Source organism: Lissotriton vulgaris, chromosome 9 (assembly GCF_964263255.1).
Source record: "Lissotriton vulgaris chromosome 9, aLisVul1.2, whole genome shotgun sequence".
Classification (NCBI taxonomy): Eukaryota; Metazoa; Chordata; class Amphibia; order Caudata; family Salamandridae; genus Lissotriton; species Lissotriton vulgaris.
This window is the reverse complement of record NC_141697.1, coordinates 1,240,720,076-1,240,738,017: the sequence shown is the minus strand read 5'-3', so window position 1 is coordinate 1,240,738,017 and position 17,942 is coordinate 1,240,720,076. Positions and strand designations below refer to the sequence as shown.

The 17,942-nt window shown below is 40.0% G+C and overlaps 1 protein-coding gene across 1 annotated transcript in view; it reads right to left on the bottom strand.

Annotated features, from left to right (window-relative positions):
- Nucleotides 1-17,942, bottom strand: part of STAB1 (stabilin 1) — a 756,575-nt gene that overhangs the window by 556,470 nt on the left and 182,163 nt on the right. The gene's annotated exons all lie outside the window — the stretch shown is intronic.

The following is a 17,942-nucleotide window of genomic DNA, read 5'->3' as shown; positions in this document are numbered from 1 at the left end:
CCACTCTAAAGACACCAAGATCATCTATGGCGTATCCCAAGGATCGTCCCTCAGCCCAACACTCTTCAACCTCTACATGGCACCGCTCGCCAATATCGCCAGATCGCACAACCTCAACATCTTCTCAAATGCCGATGACACCCAGCTGATCCTCTCCGTCACCAAACACCCTGCCACCGCCAAAACCAACCTCCAAGAAGGAATGAAGGCCATCGCCGAATGGATGAGGATCAGTCACCTGAAACTGAACTCGGACAAGATGGAGGTCCTCATCATTGGATCCACCCCCTCCGCCTGGGACGACTCATGGTGGTCGGCAGAACTGGGAGCTGCACCGACGCCCACTAACCACGCACGCAACCTGGGAATCATCCTGGACTCCGCTTTGTCAATAACCCAGCAAGTGAACGCCGTCTCCTCCTCCTACTTCAACACCCTGCCCATGCTCCGCAAGATCTACAGATGGATCCCCACCGGTACCAGAAGGACAGTCACCCAGGCCCTCATCACCAGCAGACTGGACTACGGCAACGCCCTCTACGCGGGAACATCAGCCAAACTCCAGAAACAACTACAACGCATACAGAACGCCTCTGCATGGCTCATCCTCGACATCCCCCCCACAGCCACATCACAGCCCATCTGAAAGACCTACACTGGCTCCCCGTCAACAAGAGTATCACCTTCAAGCTCCTCACCCACGCTCACAAGGCCCTCCACAACGCCGGACCAGCATACCTCAACGAGCATCTCACCTTCTACACCCCGAACTGCCAGGTTCGCTCCGCTGACCTCAACCTCGCAACCATCCCCTGCATAAGTCGAGCGACTGCCAGCGGCAGATCCTTCTCCCACCTTGCCGCTAAAACCTGGAACACCCTCCCCATCCACCTACGACAGACCCAGGTCCTGCTAGCCTTCAGGAGACTCCTCAAGACCTAGCTGTTCGAGCAGTAGCAGCACGCCCCCCTCCCCCCCAGCGCCTTGAGACCCTCACGGGTGAGTTGTGCGCTTTACAAATGGATTGATTGATCGCTGACCCTATCACACCTTTGACTCTGCCTTGTTTTCTTGCCCTGGCCTCTGTGCCACGGATCCCCATGACCAAAACCGGAGGAAGATCCTTCTCCTACCTTGCCACCAAGACCTGAAACACGTTGACTCAGTTCAAGAAGGACCTGAAGACCTGGCACTTTGACTGAACCTCTATGCCCAGATTGATCAGCAGCCCCCACCCCACTTCAGCACCTTGAGACCCTCACGGTGAGTAGCCACACTTTACAGACCCCTGATTGGTTGATTGACACAGCGGGATCTCGAGGTTCACCTTCTGGATTTAGGTAAGTAGCAAGGCCAGGTCCAATGTTCCAGCAGCGGAAGATCCAGGGCCGGACTGGGAACCAAAACCGGCCCTGGCAAAGTGCTCGGCCTGCCCCCCGGGGCGTTGGGGGTGCTGCTGAGCTATTTGCTGGGGCCGGATTCGGACGATTTTGTTACAGGGGTCGATTTTGCAGCTATGCTGCAAAAACGGCCCCTCATGGGCCCAAAACCAGCCCCCACCCTGGCAGCCCACCAGGTAAATGCCCGGTGCCCGCTACGGCCAGTCCAGCCCTGGGAAGATCGATAGCGTCCCGGATTTGGTTGGGAGCAGGGTGCTCAGGTCATTGGTAGCAGGGGCGCTATGAAGAAGGGGGCCATGTGGAAACACACTGCACTAAGAGACTTACAGGTAAGTCCGGGAGGTGCCACTCGAGAGAGCAGGTCGTAAGGTCCTCAGGACCATGGGAGCACAGCTGGATAATGGTACCCTGTCTGGGCGGGCTGGGTGCTGAGCACATAGGACAGCCAAGCACCATGCATCAAGATAGTCCTCGCTGTGAGGGGCAAGCAGGTTGCAGAGGCAATTCCGGGACAACTGGGCTGCACACGGAGGTCTCATGGGTCTCGAAGTCCCTCCACAGTTGTCTGAGTCCTATGTCGTTGGAGTCCGGATTGGACTCTTTCTGCTCGGTCTTTGGTGTAGGGAGGCTGGTACTCCAGGTATGGGCATAGCTCCATAATCCTCTCACTTGGTGGGGGACAGATCAGACCCTCCAGAGCACGTCCACCTCTTCTTGCTTGGGTGCTGAGTTGGAGCCACCGTGGAGCAGCAAATCGGTAAACCGGACTTTAAACTCGGTAAACCGGACTTTGCAGTTCGGTGCCTGCAGGCTGCAGGAAAGGCTGGAGATGCTACGGGGTTCTTGGAGTCTTCCCAGTTGCAGGTGAAGACAGCAGGCCATGATGGCTGAGTCCTGGAAGCAGCCAGTAGGGGTTTGGTGCCAATTTCTGCATCAAGTTGTCACACCTCAAGTCAGTAGCTCCTCTTTGTCCATTGCTCTTCTTAGGTCTGTCAGAACCAAGTTTCAAGGTCCAGGGATGCCACTGATATACAAAATTTAGGGGAGTTAAAGGGGGATATAGGTAGTAGCCAAATTGCTAAATACGTTTAGGGTGTCTACACCCTCTGAGTGACCACTTCCTGTGGGAAGGGGCAATACCCTAGCCCTTATAGGTTAATTCCTGCAATCCCAAGATGGAAGAATTGGAAAATTCGAGCCCACATCACATGCCCCACCTTAGGGGTGGTGCTGGCTGAATGTGGGCACACCACCTAATTTAACAAAATGTCCGACAGTCCTCCCCACAAATGTGGAGCCGGACGGGGATTGTCATCCTCCAATATCAGGAGATGCCTGGGTCACATTTCAAAGATGGCATCGCCTTTGAAGCTTCTCGCCCTGAAAGGCCTTCCTGGCCTGGAGAATGTGTGAAGCACCTCCGCCGAGAGCAGGCTTTGTTCCTGGCCTCTGCGAGCGCTGGCTCTCACCCCATGAGGTCAGAAACATGTCTGCTGGTGGCAGGCTGGCTAAGACTGGTCAGAGACCACACCAGTGCTTGGTAGGTTTTATAAGGACCCTTTAACGGGTCTCCTGTGTGCATTTATTAATACATCCATCACTGGCACCAGTGAGGATTTATTAACACGAGAAGGCATGCAGGGGCAACAGCCTGATGTTTTCCCGAATCAGTCTGTCACGGGGGCAGGGGGGATTCAAAAGATGAGGAATCTGCGGTAAGAAGTATAACACGCTGTTCTATGCACAGGCGTTTAACTCACTGTTCTATGCACAGGCGTTTAACTCACCTTTTCCACACACAGGTGCAGCTAACTACTTCCACACACAGGCATTTGTTCCACGTTTTCCACGCACAGGTCTATAAATCTTTTTTTCATGCACAGGTGAATAACTTATTGTTTACATGCACAAGTGTGTAACTCATTTTCTATGCCCAGAAGTATGACTTACTGTTGCGTGCCCGGGTGTTAAACTTACCATTCTCACAGACAAGCACATAGTTCACTTTCCCAACACATATATATTATAAAGTCACTTTTCACACACACAGGTGGATAACTCACTTTCCACACACACAGGTGGATAACTCACTTTCCGCACACACAAGTGGATAACTCACTTTCCATACACACTGGTGGATAACTAACATTTCACACACACAGATGGATAACTCACTTTCGATAAACACAGGTGGATAACTCACTTTCTGCACACACAGGTGGATAACTCACTTTTCACACACACTGGTGAATAACTCACTTTCCGCACACACTTGTGGATAACTCACTTTCCTCACACACAGGTGGATAACTCACTTTCAATACACAAAGGTGAATAACTCACTTTCCACACACACAGGTGGATAACTCACTTTCTGCACACACAGATAGATAACTCACTGTCCGCACACACAGATGGATAACTCGGTTTCCCAACACACTAATGCTTTATCACACATAGGTGTAAACCGCACTGTTTCAAAACAAGATGGGTAAATCACTGTTCCCACACACATATGTATAACTTATTTCCCCACACACAGATGTATAACCTATTTTCCCAGACACAGATGTATATCCTACTTTCCCACACACAGATGTATAAGCTATTTCCCCACACACAGATTTATAACCTATTTTCCCACATACACATGTACAAGCTAATTTCCCACACACAGATGTATGTCCTATTTTCCCACACACAGATGTATAAGCTAATTTCCCACACACAGATGTATAACCTATTTTCCCACGCACAGCTGTATAACCTATTTTCCCACACACAGATGTAGAATCTATTTTCGCACGCACAGATGTATATCCTATTTTCCCACATACAGATGTATATCCTATTTTCCCACACACTGATGTATATCCTATTTTCCCCACACATGGATGGATAACCTATTTTCCCACACACAGATGTATAAGCTAATTTCCCCACACACAGATGTATATCCTATTTTCCCACATACAGATGTATATCCTATTTTCCCACACGCAGATGTATATGCTAATTTCCCCACACACAGATGTTTATCCTATTTTCCCACATACAGATGTATATCCTATTTTCCCACATACAGATGTATATCCTATTTTACCACACACAGATGTATAAGCTAATTTCCCCACACACAGATGTATATCCTATTTTCCCACACACAGATGTATATCCTATTTTCCCACACACAGATGTATACCTATATTCCCACACATATATGTATATCCTATTTTCCCACACACAGATGTATAAGCTAATTTCCCACACACAGATGTATAACCTATTTTCCCACACACAGATGTATGTCCTATTTTCCCACAAACAGATGTATAAGCTAATTTCCCACACTCACATGTATAACCTATTTTCCCACACACAGATGTATATCCTATTTTCCCACAAACAGATGTATGTCCTATTTTCCCACAAACAGATGTATATCCTATTTTTCCACACACAGATGTATATCCTATTTTCCCACAAACAGATGTATAAGCTAATTTCCCCACACGCAGATGTATATCCTATTTTCCCACACACAGATGTATATCCTATTTTCCCACACACAGATGTATATCCTATTTTCCCACACACAGATGTATACCTATATTCCCACACATATATGTATATCCTATTTTCCCACACACAGATGTATAAGCTAATTTCCCACACACAGATGTATAACCTATTTTCCCACACACAGATGTATATCCTATTTTCCCACACACAGATGTATATCCTATTTTCCCACACACAGATGTATACCTATATTCCCACACATATATGTATATCCTATTTTCCCACACACAGATGTATAAGCTAATTTCCCACACACAGATGTATAACCTATTTTCCCACACACAGATGTATGTCCTATTTTCCCACAAACAGATGTATAAGCTAATTTCCCACACTCACATGTATAACCTATTTTCCCACACACAGATGTATATCCTATTTTCCCACAAACAGATGTATGTCCTATTTTCCCACAAACAGATGTATATCCTATTTTTCCACACACAGATGTATATCCTATTTTCCCACAAACAGATGTATAAGCTAATTTCCCCACACGCAGATGTATATCCTATTTTCCCACACACAGATGTATATACTATTTTTCCCACACGCAGATGTATATTCTATTTTTCCCACACACAGATGTATAAGCTAATTTCCCACACACAGATGTATAACCTATTTTCCCACGCACAGCTGTATAACCTATTTTCCCACACACAGATGTAGAATCTATTTTCGCACGCACAGATGTATATCCTATTTTCCCACATACAGATGTATATCCTATTTTCCCACACACTGATGTATATCCTATTTTCCCACACATGGATGGATAACCTATTTTCCCACACGCAGATGTATAAGCTAATTTCCCCACACACAGATGTATATCCTATTTTCCCACATACAGATGTATATCCTATTTTCCCACACGCAGATGTATATGCTAATTTCCCCACACACAGATGTTTATCCTATTTTCCCACATACAGATGTATATCCTATTTTCCCACATACAGATGTATATCCTATTTTACCACACACAGATGTATAAGCTAATTTCCCCACACACAGATGTATATCCTATTTTCCCACACACAGATGTATATCCTATTTTCCCACACACAGATGTATACCTATATTCCCACACATATATGTATATCCTATTTTCCCACACACAGATGTATAAGCTAATTTCCCACACACAGATGTATAACCTATTTTCCCACACACAGATGTATGTCCTATTTTCCCACAAACAGATGTATAAGCTAATTTCCCACACTCACATGTATAACCTATTTTCCCACACACAGATGTATATCCTATTTTCCCACAAACAGATGTATGTCCTATTTTCCCACAAACAGATGTATATCCTATTTTTCCACACACAGATGTATATCCTATTTTCCCACAAACAGATGTATAAGCTAATTTCCCCACACGCAGATGTATATCCTATTTTCCCACACACAGATGTATATCCTATTTTCCCACACACAGATGTATATCCTATTTTCCCACACACAGATGTATATCCTATTTTCCCACACACAGATGTATACCTATATTCCCACACATATATGTATATCCTATTTTCCCACACACAGATGAATAAGCTAATTTCCCACACACAGATGTATAACCTATTTTCCCACACACAGATGTATATCCTATTTTACAGATGTATACCTATATTCCCACACATATATGTATATCCTATTTTCCCACACACAGATGTATAAGCTAATTTCCCACACACAGATGTATAACCTATTTTCCCACACACAGATGTATATCCTATTTTCCCACACACAGATGTATATCCTATTTTCCCACACACAGATGTATACCTATATTCCCACACATATATGTATATCCTATTTTCCCACACACAGATGTATAAGCTAATTTCCCACACACAGATGTATAACCTATTTTCCCACACACAGATGTATATCCTATTTTCCCACACACAGATGTATATCCTATTTTCCCACACACAGATGTATACCTATATTCCCACACATATATGTATATCCTATTTTCCCACACACAGATGTATAAGCTAATTTCCCACACACAGATGTATAACCTATTTTCCCACACACAGATGTATGTCCTATTTTCCCACAAACAGATGTATAAGCTAATTTCCCCACACGCAGATGTATATCCTATTTTCCCACACACAGATGTATATCCTATTTTCCCACACACAGATGTATATCCTATTTTCCCACACACAGATGTATACCTATATTCCCACACATATATGTATATCCTATTTTCCCACACACAGATGTATAAGCTAATTTCCCACACACAGATGTATAACCTATTTTCCCACACACAGATGTATATCCTATTTTCCCACACACAGATGTATATCCTATTTTCCCACACACAGATGTATACCTATATTCCCACACATATATGTATATCCTATTTTCCCACACACAGATGTATAAGCTAATTTCCCACACACAGATGTATAACCTATTTTCCCACACACAGATGTATGTCCTATTTTCCCACAAACAGATGTATAAGCTAATTTCCCACACTCACATGTATAACCTATTTTCCCACACACAGATGTATATCCTATTTTCCCACAAACAGATGTATGTCCTATTTTCCCACAAACAGATGTATATCCTATTTTTCCACACACAGATGTATAAGCTAATTTCCCACACTCACATGTATAACCAATTTTTCCACACACAGATGTATATCCTATTTTCCCACACACAGATGTATGTCCTATTTTCCCACACACAGATGTATAAGCTAATTTCCCACACTCACATGTATAACCAATTTTCCCACACACAGATGTATATCCTATTTTTCCACAAACAGATGTATAAGCTAATTTCCCCACACGCAGATGTATATCCTATTTTCCCACACACAGATGTATATCCTATTTTTCCACACACAGATGTATATCCTATTTTCCCACAAACAGATGTATAAGCTAATTTCCCACACACAGATGTATATACTATTTTTCCCACACGCAGATGTATATCCTATTTTCCCACACACAGATGTATAAGCTAATTTCCCACACTCACATGTATAACCTATTTTCCCACACACAGAGGTATAACCAATTTTCTCACACACAGATGTATATCCTATTTTTCCACACACAGATGTATAAGCTAATTTCCCACACACAGATGTATAACCTATTTTCCCACACACAGATGTATGTCCTATTTTCCCACAAACAGATGTATAAGCTAATTTCCCACACTCACATGTATAACCTATTTTCCCACACACAGATGTATATCCTATTTTCCCACAAACAGATGTATGTCCTATTTTCCCACAAACAGATGTATATCCTATTTTTCCACACACAGATGTATATCCTATTTTCCCACAAACAGATGTATAAGCTAATTTCCCCACACGCAGATGTATATCCTATTTTCCCACACACAGATGTATATACTATTTTTCCCACACGCAGATGTATATTCTATTTTTCCCACACACAGATGTATAAGCTAATTTCCCACACACAGATGTATAACCTATTTTCCCACGCACAGCTGTATAACCTATTTTCCCACACACAGATGTAGAATCTATTTTCGCACGCACAGATGTATATCCTATTTTCCCACATACAGATGTATATCCTATTTTCCCACACACTGATGTATATCCTATTTTCCCACACATGGATGGATAACCTATTTTCCCACACGCAGATGTATAAGCTAATTTCCCCACACACAGATGTATATCCTATTTTCCCACATACAGATGTATATCCTATTTTCCCAAACGCAGATGTATATGCTAATTTCCCCACACACAGATGTTTATCCTATTTTCCCACATACAGATGTATATCCTATTTTCCCACATACAGATGTATATCCTATTTTACCACACACAGATGTATAAGCTAATTTCCCCACACACAGATGTATATCCTATTTTCCCACACACAGATGTATATCCTATTTTCCCACACACAGATGTATACCTATATTCCCACACATATATGTATATCCTATTTTCCCACACACAGATGTATAAGCTAATTTCCCACACACAGATGTATAACCTATTTTCCCACACGCAGATGTATGCCCTATTTTCCCACAAACAGATGTATAAGCTAATTTCCCACACTCACATGTATAACCTATTTTCCCACACACAGATGTATATCCTATTTTCCCACAAACAGATGTATGTCCTATTTTCCCACAAACAGATGTATATCCTATTTTTCCACACACAGATGTATATCCTATTTTCCCACAAACAGATGTATAAGCTAATTTCCCCACACGCAGATGTATATCCTATTTTCCCACACACAGATGTATATCCTATTTTCCCACACACAGATGTATATCCTATTTTCCCACACACAGATGTATACCTATATTCCCACACATATATGTATATCCTATTTTCCCACACACAGATGTATAAGCTAATTTCCCACACACAGATGTATAACCTATTTTCCCACACACAGATGTATATCCTATTTTACAGATGTATACCTATATTCCCACACATATATGTATATCCTATTTTCCCACACACAGATGTATAAGCTTATTTCCCACACACAGATGTATAACCTATTTTCCCACACACAGATGTATGTCCTATTTTCCCACAAACAGATGTATAAGCTAATTTCCCCACACGCAGATGTATATCCTATTTTCCCACACACAGATGTATATCCTATTTTCCCACACACAGATGTATATCCTATTTTCCCACACACAGATGTATACCTATATTCCCACACATATATGTATATCCTATTCTCCCACACACAGATGTATAAGCTAATTTCCCACACACAGATGTATAACCTATTTTCCCACACACAGATGTATATCCTATTTTCCCACACACAGATGTATATCCTATTTTCCCACACACAGATGTATACCTATATTCCCACACATATATGTATATCCTATTTTCCCACACACAGATGTATAAGCTAATTTCCCACACACAGATGTATAACCTATTTTCCCACGCACAGATGTATGTCCTATTTTCCCACAAACAGATGTATAAGCTAATTTCCCCACACGCAGATGTATATCCTATTTTCCCACACACAGATGTATATACTATTTTTCCCACACGCAGATGTATATTCTATTTTTCCCACACACAGATGTATAAGCTAATTTCCCACACACAGATGTATAACCTATTTTCCCACGCACAGCTGTATAACCTATTTTCCCACACACAGATGTAGAATCTATTTTCGCACGCACAGATGTATATCCTATTTTCCCACATACAGATGTATATCCTATTTTCCCACACACTGATGTATATCCTATTTTCCCACACATGGATGGATAACCTATTTTCCCACACGCAGATGTATAAGCTAATTTCCCCACACACAGATGTATATCCTATTTTCCCACATACAGATGTATATCCTATTTTCCCACACGCAGATGTATATGCTAATTTCCCCACACACAGATGTTTATCCTATTTTCCCACATACAGATGTATATCCTATTTTCCCACATACAGATGTATATCCTATTTTACCACACACAGATGTATAAGCTAATTTCCCCACACACAGATGTATATCCTATTTTCCCACACACAGATGTATATCCTATTTTCCCACACACAGATGTATACCTATATTCCCACACATATATGTATATCCTATTTTCCCACACACAGATGTATAAGCTAATTTCCCACACACAGATGTATAACCTATTTTCCCACACACAGATGTATGTCCTATTTTCCCACAAACAGATGTATAAGCTAATTTCCCACACTCACATGTATAACCTATTTTCCCACACACAGATGTATATCCTATTTTCCCACAAACAGATGTATGTCCTATTTTCCCACAAACAGATGTATATCCTATTTTTCCACACACAGATGTATATCCTATTTTCCCACAAACAGATGTATAAGCTAATTTCCCCACACGCAGATGTATATCCTATTTTCCCACACACAGATGTATATCCTATTTTCCCACACACAGATGTATATCCTATTTTCCCACACACAGATGTATATCCTATTTTCCCACACACAGATGTATACCTATATTCCCACACATATATGTATATCCTATTTTCCCACACACAGATGAATAAGCTAATTTCCCACACACAGATGTATAACCTATTTTCCCACACACAGATGTATATCCTATTTTACAGATGTATACCTATATTCCCACACATATATGTATATCCTATTTTCCCACACACAGATGTATAAGCTAATTTCCCACACACAGATGTATAACCTATTTTCCCACACACAGATGTATATCCTATTTTCCCACACACAGATGTATATCCTATTTTCCCACACACAGATGTATACCTATATTCCCACACATATATGTATATCCTATTTTCCCACACACAGATGTATAAGCTAATTTCCCACACACAGATGTATAACCTATTTTCCCACACACAGATGTATATCCTATTTTCCCACACACAGATGTATATCCTATTTTCCCACACACAGATGTATACCTATATTCCCACACATATATGTATATCCTATTTTCCCACACACAGATGTATAAGCTAATTTCCCACACACAGATGTATAACCTATTTTCCCACACACAGATGTATGTCCTATTTTCCCACAAACAGATGTATAAGCTAATTTCCCCACACGCAGATGTATATCCTATTTTCCCACACACAGATGTATATCCTATTTTCCCACACACAGATGTATATCCTATTTTCCCACACACAGATGTATACCTATATTCCCACACATATATGTATATCCTATTTTCCCACACACAGATGTATAAGCTAATTTCCCACACACAGATGTATAACCTATTTTCCCACACACAGATGTATATCCTATTTTCCCACACACAGATGTATATCCTATTTTCCCACACACAGATGTATACCTATATTCCCACACATATATGTATATCCTATTTTCCCACACACAGATGTATAAGCTAATTTCCCACACACAGATGTATAACCTATTTTCCCACACACAGATGTATGTCCTATTTTCCCACAAACAGATGTATAAGCTAATTTCCCACACTCACATGTATAACCTATTTTCCCACACACAGATGTATATCCTATTTTCCCACAAACAGATGTATGTCCTATTTTCCCACAAACAGATGTATATCCTATTTTTCCACACACAGATGTATAAGCTAATTTCCCACACTCACATGTATAACCAATTTTTCCACACACAGATGTATATCCTATTTTCCCACACACAGATGTATGTCCTATTTTCCCACACACAGATGTATAAGCTAATTTCCCACACTCACATGTATAACCAATTTTCCCACACACAGATGTATATCCTATTTTTCCACAAACAGATGTATAAGCTAATTTCCCCACACGCAGATGTATATCCTATTTTCCCACACACAGATGTATATCCTATTTTTCCACACACAGATGTATATCCTATTTTCCCACAAACAGATGTATAAGCTAATTTCCCACACACAGATGTATATACTATTTTTCCCACACGCAGATGTATATCCTATTTTCCCACACACAGATGTATAAGCTAATTTCCCACACTCACATGTATAACCTATTTTCCCACACACAGAGGTATAACCAATTTTCTCACACACAGATGTATATCCTATTTTTCCACACACAGATGTATAAGCTAATTTCCCACACACAGATGTATAACCTATTTTCCCACACACAGATGTATGTCCTATTTTCCCACAAACAGATGTATAAGCTAATTTCCCACACTCACATGTATAACCTATTTTCCCACACACAGATGTATATCCTATTTTCCCACAAACAGATGTATGTCCTATTTTCCCACAAACAGATGTATATCCTATTTTTCCACACACAGATGTATATCCTATTTTCCCACAAACAGATGTATAAGCTAATTTCCCCACACGCAGATGTATATCCTATTTTCCCACACACAGATGTATATACTATTTTTCCCACACGCAGATGTATATTCTATTTTTCCCACACACAGATGTATAAGCTAATTTCCCACACACAGATGTATAACCTATTTTCCCACGCACAGCTGTATAACCTATTTTCCCACACACAGATGTAGAATCTATTTTCGCACGCACAGATGTATATCCTATTTTCCCACATACAGATGTATATCCTATTTTCCCACACACTGATGTATATCCTATTTTCCCACACATGGATGGATAACCTATTTTCCCACACGCAGATGTATAAGCTAATTTCCCCACACACAGATGTATATCCTATTTTCCCACATACAGATGTATATCCTATTTTCCCAAACGCAGATGTATATGCTAATTTCCCCACACACAGATGTTTATCCTATTTTCCCACATACAGATGTATATCCTATTTTCCCACATACAGATGTATATCCTATTTTACCACACACAGATGTATAAGCTAATTTCCCCACACACAGATGTTTATCCTATTTTCCCACACACAGATGTATATCCTATTTTCCCACACACAGATGTATACCTATATTCCCACACATATATGTATATCCTATTTTCCCACACACAGATGTATAAGCTAATTTCCCACACACAGATGTATAACCTATTTTCCCACACGCAGATGTATGCCCTATTTTCCCACAAACAGATGTATAAGCTAATTTCCCACACTCACATGTATAACCTATTTTCCCACACACAGATGTATATCCTATTTTCCCACAAACAGATGTATGTCCTATTTTCCCACAAACAGATGTATATCCTATTTTTCCACACACAGATGTATATCCTATTTTCCCACAAACAGATGTATAAGCTAATTTCCCCACACGCAGATGTATATCCTATTTTCCCACACACAGATGTATATCCTATTTTCCCACACACAGATGTATATCCTATTTTCCCACACACAGATGTATACCTATATTCCCACACATATATGTATATCCTATTTTCCCACACACAGATGTATAAGCTAATTTCCCACACACAGATGTATAACCTATTTTCCCACACACAGATGTATATCCTATTTTACAGATGTATACCTATATTCCCACACATATATGTATATCCTATTTTCCCACACACAGATGTATAAGCTTATTTCCCACACACAGATGTATAACCTATTTTCCCACACACAGATGTATGTCCTATTTTCCCACAAACAGATGTATAAGCTAATTTCCCCACACGCAGATGTATATCCTATTTTCCCACACACAGATGTATATCCTATTTTCCCACACACAGATGTATATCCTATTTTCCCACACACAGATGTATACCTATATTCCCACACATATATGTATATCCTATTCTCCCACACACAGATGTATAAGCTAATTTCCCACACACAGATGTATAACCTATTTTCCCACACACAGATGTATATCCTATTTTCCCACACACAGATGTATATCCTATTTTCCCACACACAGATGTATACCTATATTCCCACACATATATGTATATCCTATTTTCCCACACACAGATGTATAAGCTAATTTCCCACACACAGATGTATAACCTATTTTCCCACGCACAGATGTATGTCCTATTTTCCCACAAACAGATGTATAAGCTAATTTCCCCACACGCAGATGTATATCCTATTTTCCCACACACAGATGTATATACTATTTTCCCACACACAGATGTATATCCTATTTTCCCACACACAGATGTATACCTATATTCCCACACATATATGTATATCCTATTTTCCCACACACAGATGTATAAGCTAATTTCCCACACACAGATGTATAACCTATTTTCCCACACACAGATGTATATCCTATTTTCCCACACACAGATGTATATCCTATTTTCCCACACACAGATGTATACCTATATTCCCACACATATATGTATATCCTATTTTCCCACACACAGATGTATAAGCTAATTTCCCACACACAGATGTATAACCTATTTTCCCACACACAGATGTATGTCCTATTTTCCCACAAACAGATGTATAAGCTAATTTCCCACACTCACATGTATAACCTATTTTCCCACACACAGATGTATATCCTATTTTCCCACAAACAGATGTATGTCCTATTTTCCCACAAACAGATGTATATCCTATTTTTCCACACACAGATGTATAAGCTAATTTCCCACACTCACATGTATAACCAATTTTTCCACACACAGATGTATATCCTATTTTCCCACACACAGATGTATGTCCTATTTTCCCACACACAGATGTATAAGCTAATTTCCCACACTCACATGTATAACCAATTTTCCCACACACAGATGTATATCCTATTTTTCCACAAACAGATGTATAAGCTAATTTCCCCACACGCAGATGTATATCCTATTTTCCCACACACAGATGTATATCCTATTTTTCCACACACAGATGTATATCCTATTTTCCCACAAACAGATGTATAAGCTAATTTCCCACACACAGATGTATATACTATTTTTCCCACACGCAGATGTATATCCTATTTTCCCACACACAGATGTATAAGCTAATTTCCCACACTCACATGTATAACCTATTTTCCCACACACAGAGGTATAACCAATTTTCTCACACACAGATGTATATCCTATTTTTCCACACACAGATGTATAAGCTAATTTCCCACACACAGATGTATAACCTATTTTCCCACACACAGATGTATGTCCTATTTTCCCACAAACAGATGTATAAGCTATTTTCCCACACACAGATGTATGTCCTATTTTCCCACAAACAGATGTATATCCTATTTTCCCACAAACAGATGTATGTCCTATTTTCCCACAAACAGATGTATATCCTATTTTTCCACACACAGATGTATATCCTATTTTCCCACAAACAGATGTATAAGCTAATTTCCCCACACGCAGATGTATATCCTATTTTCCCACACACAGATGTATATACTATTTTTCCCACACGCAGATGTATATTCTATTTTTCCCACACACAGATGTATAAGCTAATTTCCCACACACAGATGTATAACCTATTTTCCCACGCACAGCTGTATAACCTATTTTCCCACATACAGATGTATATCCTATTTTCCCACACACTGATGTATATCCTATTTTCCCACACATGGATGGATAACCTATTTTCCCACACGCAGATGTATAAGCTAATTTCCCCACACACAGATGTATATCCTATTTTCCCACATACAGATGTATATCCTATTTTCCCACACGCAGATGTATATGCTAATTTCCCCACACACAGATGTTTATCCTATTTTCCCACATACAGATGTATATCCTATTTTCCCACATACAGATGTATATCCTATTTTACCACACACAGATGTATAGGCTAATTTCCCCACACACAGATGTATATCCTATTTTCCCACACACAGATGTATATCCTATTTTCCCACACACAGATGTATACCTATATTCCCACACATATATGTATATCCTATTTTCCCACACACAGATGTATAAGCTAATTTCCCACACACAGATGTATAACCTATTTTCCCACACACAGATGTATGTCCTATTTTCCCACAAACAGATGTATAAGCTAATTTCCCACACTCACATGTATAACCTATTTTCCCACACACAGATGTATATCCTATTTTCCCACAAACAGATGTATGTCCTATTTTCCCACAAACAGATGTATATCCTATTTTTCTACACACAGATGTATATCCTATTTTCCCACAAACAGATGTATAAGCTAATTTCCCCACACGCAGATGTATATCCTATTTTCCCACACACAGATGTATATCCTATTTTCCCACACACAGATGTATATCCTATTTTCCCACACACAGATGTATACCTATATTCCCACACATATATGTATATCCTATTTTCCCACACACAGATGTATAAGCTAATTTCCCACACACAGATGTATAACCTATTTTCCCACACACAGATGTATATCCTATTTTCCCACACACAGATGTATATCCTATTTTCCCACACACAGATGTATACCTATATTCCCACACATATATGTATATCCTATTTTCCCACACACAGATGTATAAGCTAATTTCCCACACACAGATGTATAACCTATTTTCCCACACACAGATGTATGTCCTATTTTCCCACAAACAGATGTATAAGCTAATTTCCCCACACGCAGATGTATATCCTATTTTCCCACACACAGATGTATATCCTATTTTCCCACACACAGATGTATATCCTATTTTCCCACACACAGATGTATACCTATATTCCCACACATATATGTATATCCTATTTTCCCACATACAGATGTATAAGCTAATTTCCCACACACAGATGTATAACCTATTTTCCCACACACAGATGTATATCCTATTTTCCCACACACAGATGCATATCCTATTTTCCCACACACAGATATATACCTATATTCCCACACATATATGTATATCCTATTTTCCCACACACAGATGTATAAGCTAATTTCCCACACACAGATGTATAACCTATTTTCCCACACACAGATGTATGTCCTATTTTCCCACAAACAGATGTATAAGCTAATTTCCCCACACGCAGATGTATATCCTATTTTCCCACACACAGATGTATATCCTATTTTCCCACACACAGATGTATATCCTATTTTCCCACACACAGATGTATACCTATATTCCCACACATATATGTATATCCTATTTTCCCACACACAGATGTATAAGCTAATTTCCCACACACAGATGTATAACCTATTTTCCCACACACAGATGTATGTCCTATTTTCCCACAAACAGATGTATAAGCTAATTTCCCACACTCACATGTATAACCTATTTTCCCACACACAGATGTATATCCTATTTTCCCACAAACAGATGTATGTCCTATTTTCCCACAAACAGATGTATATCCTATTTTTCCACACACAGATGTATAAGCTAATTTCCCACACTCACATGTATAACCAATTTTTTCACACACAGATGTATATCCTATTTTTCCACACA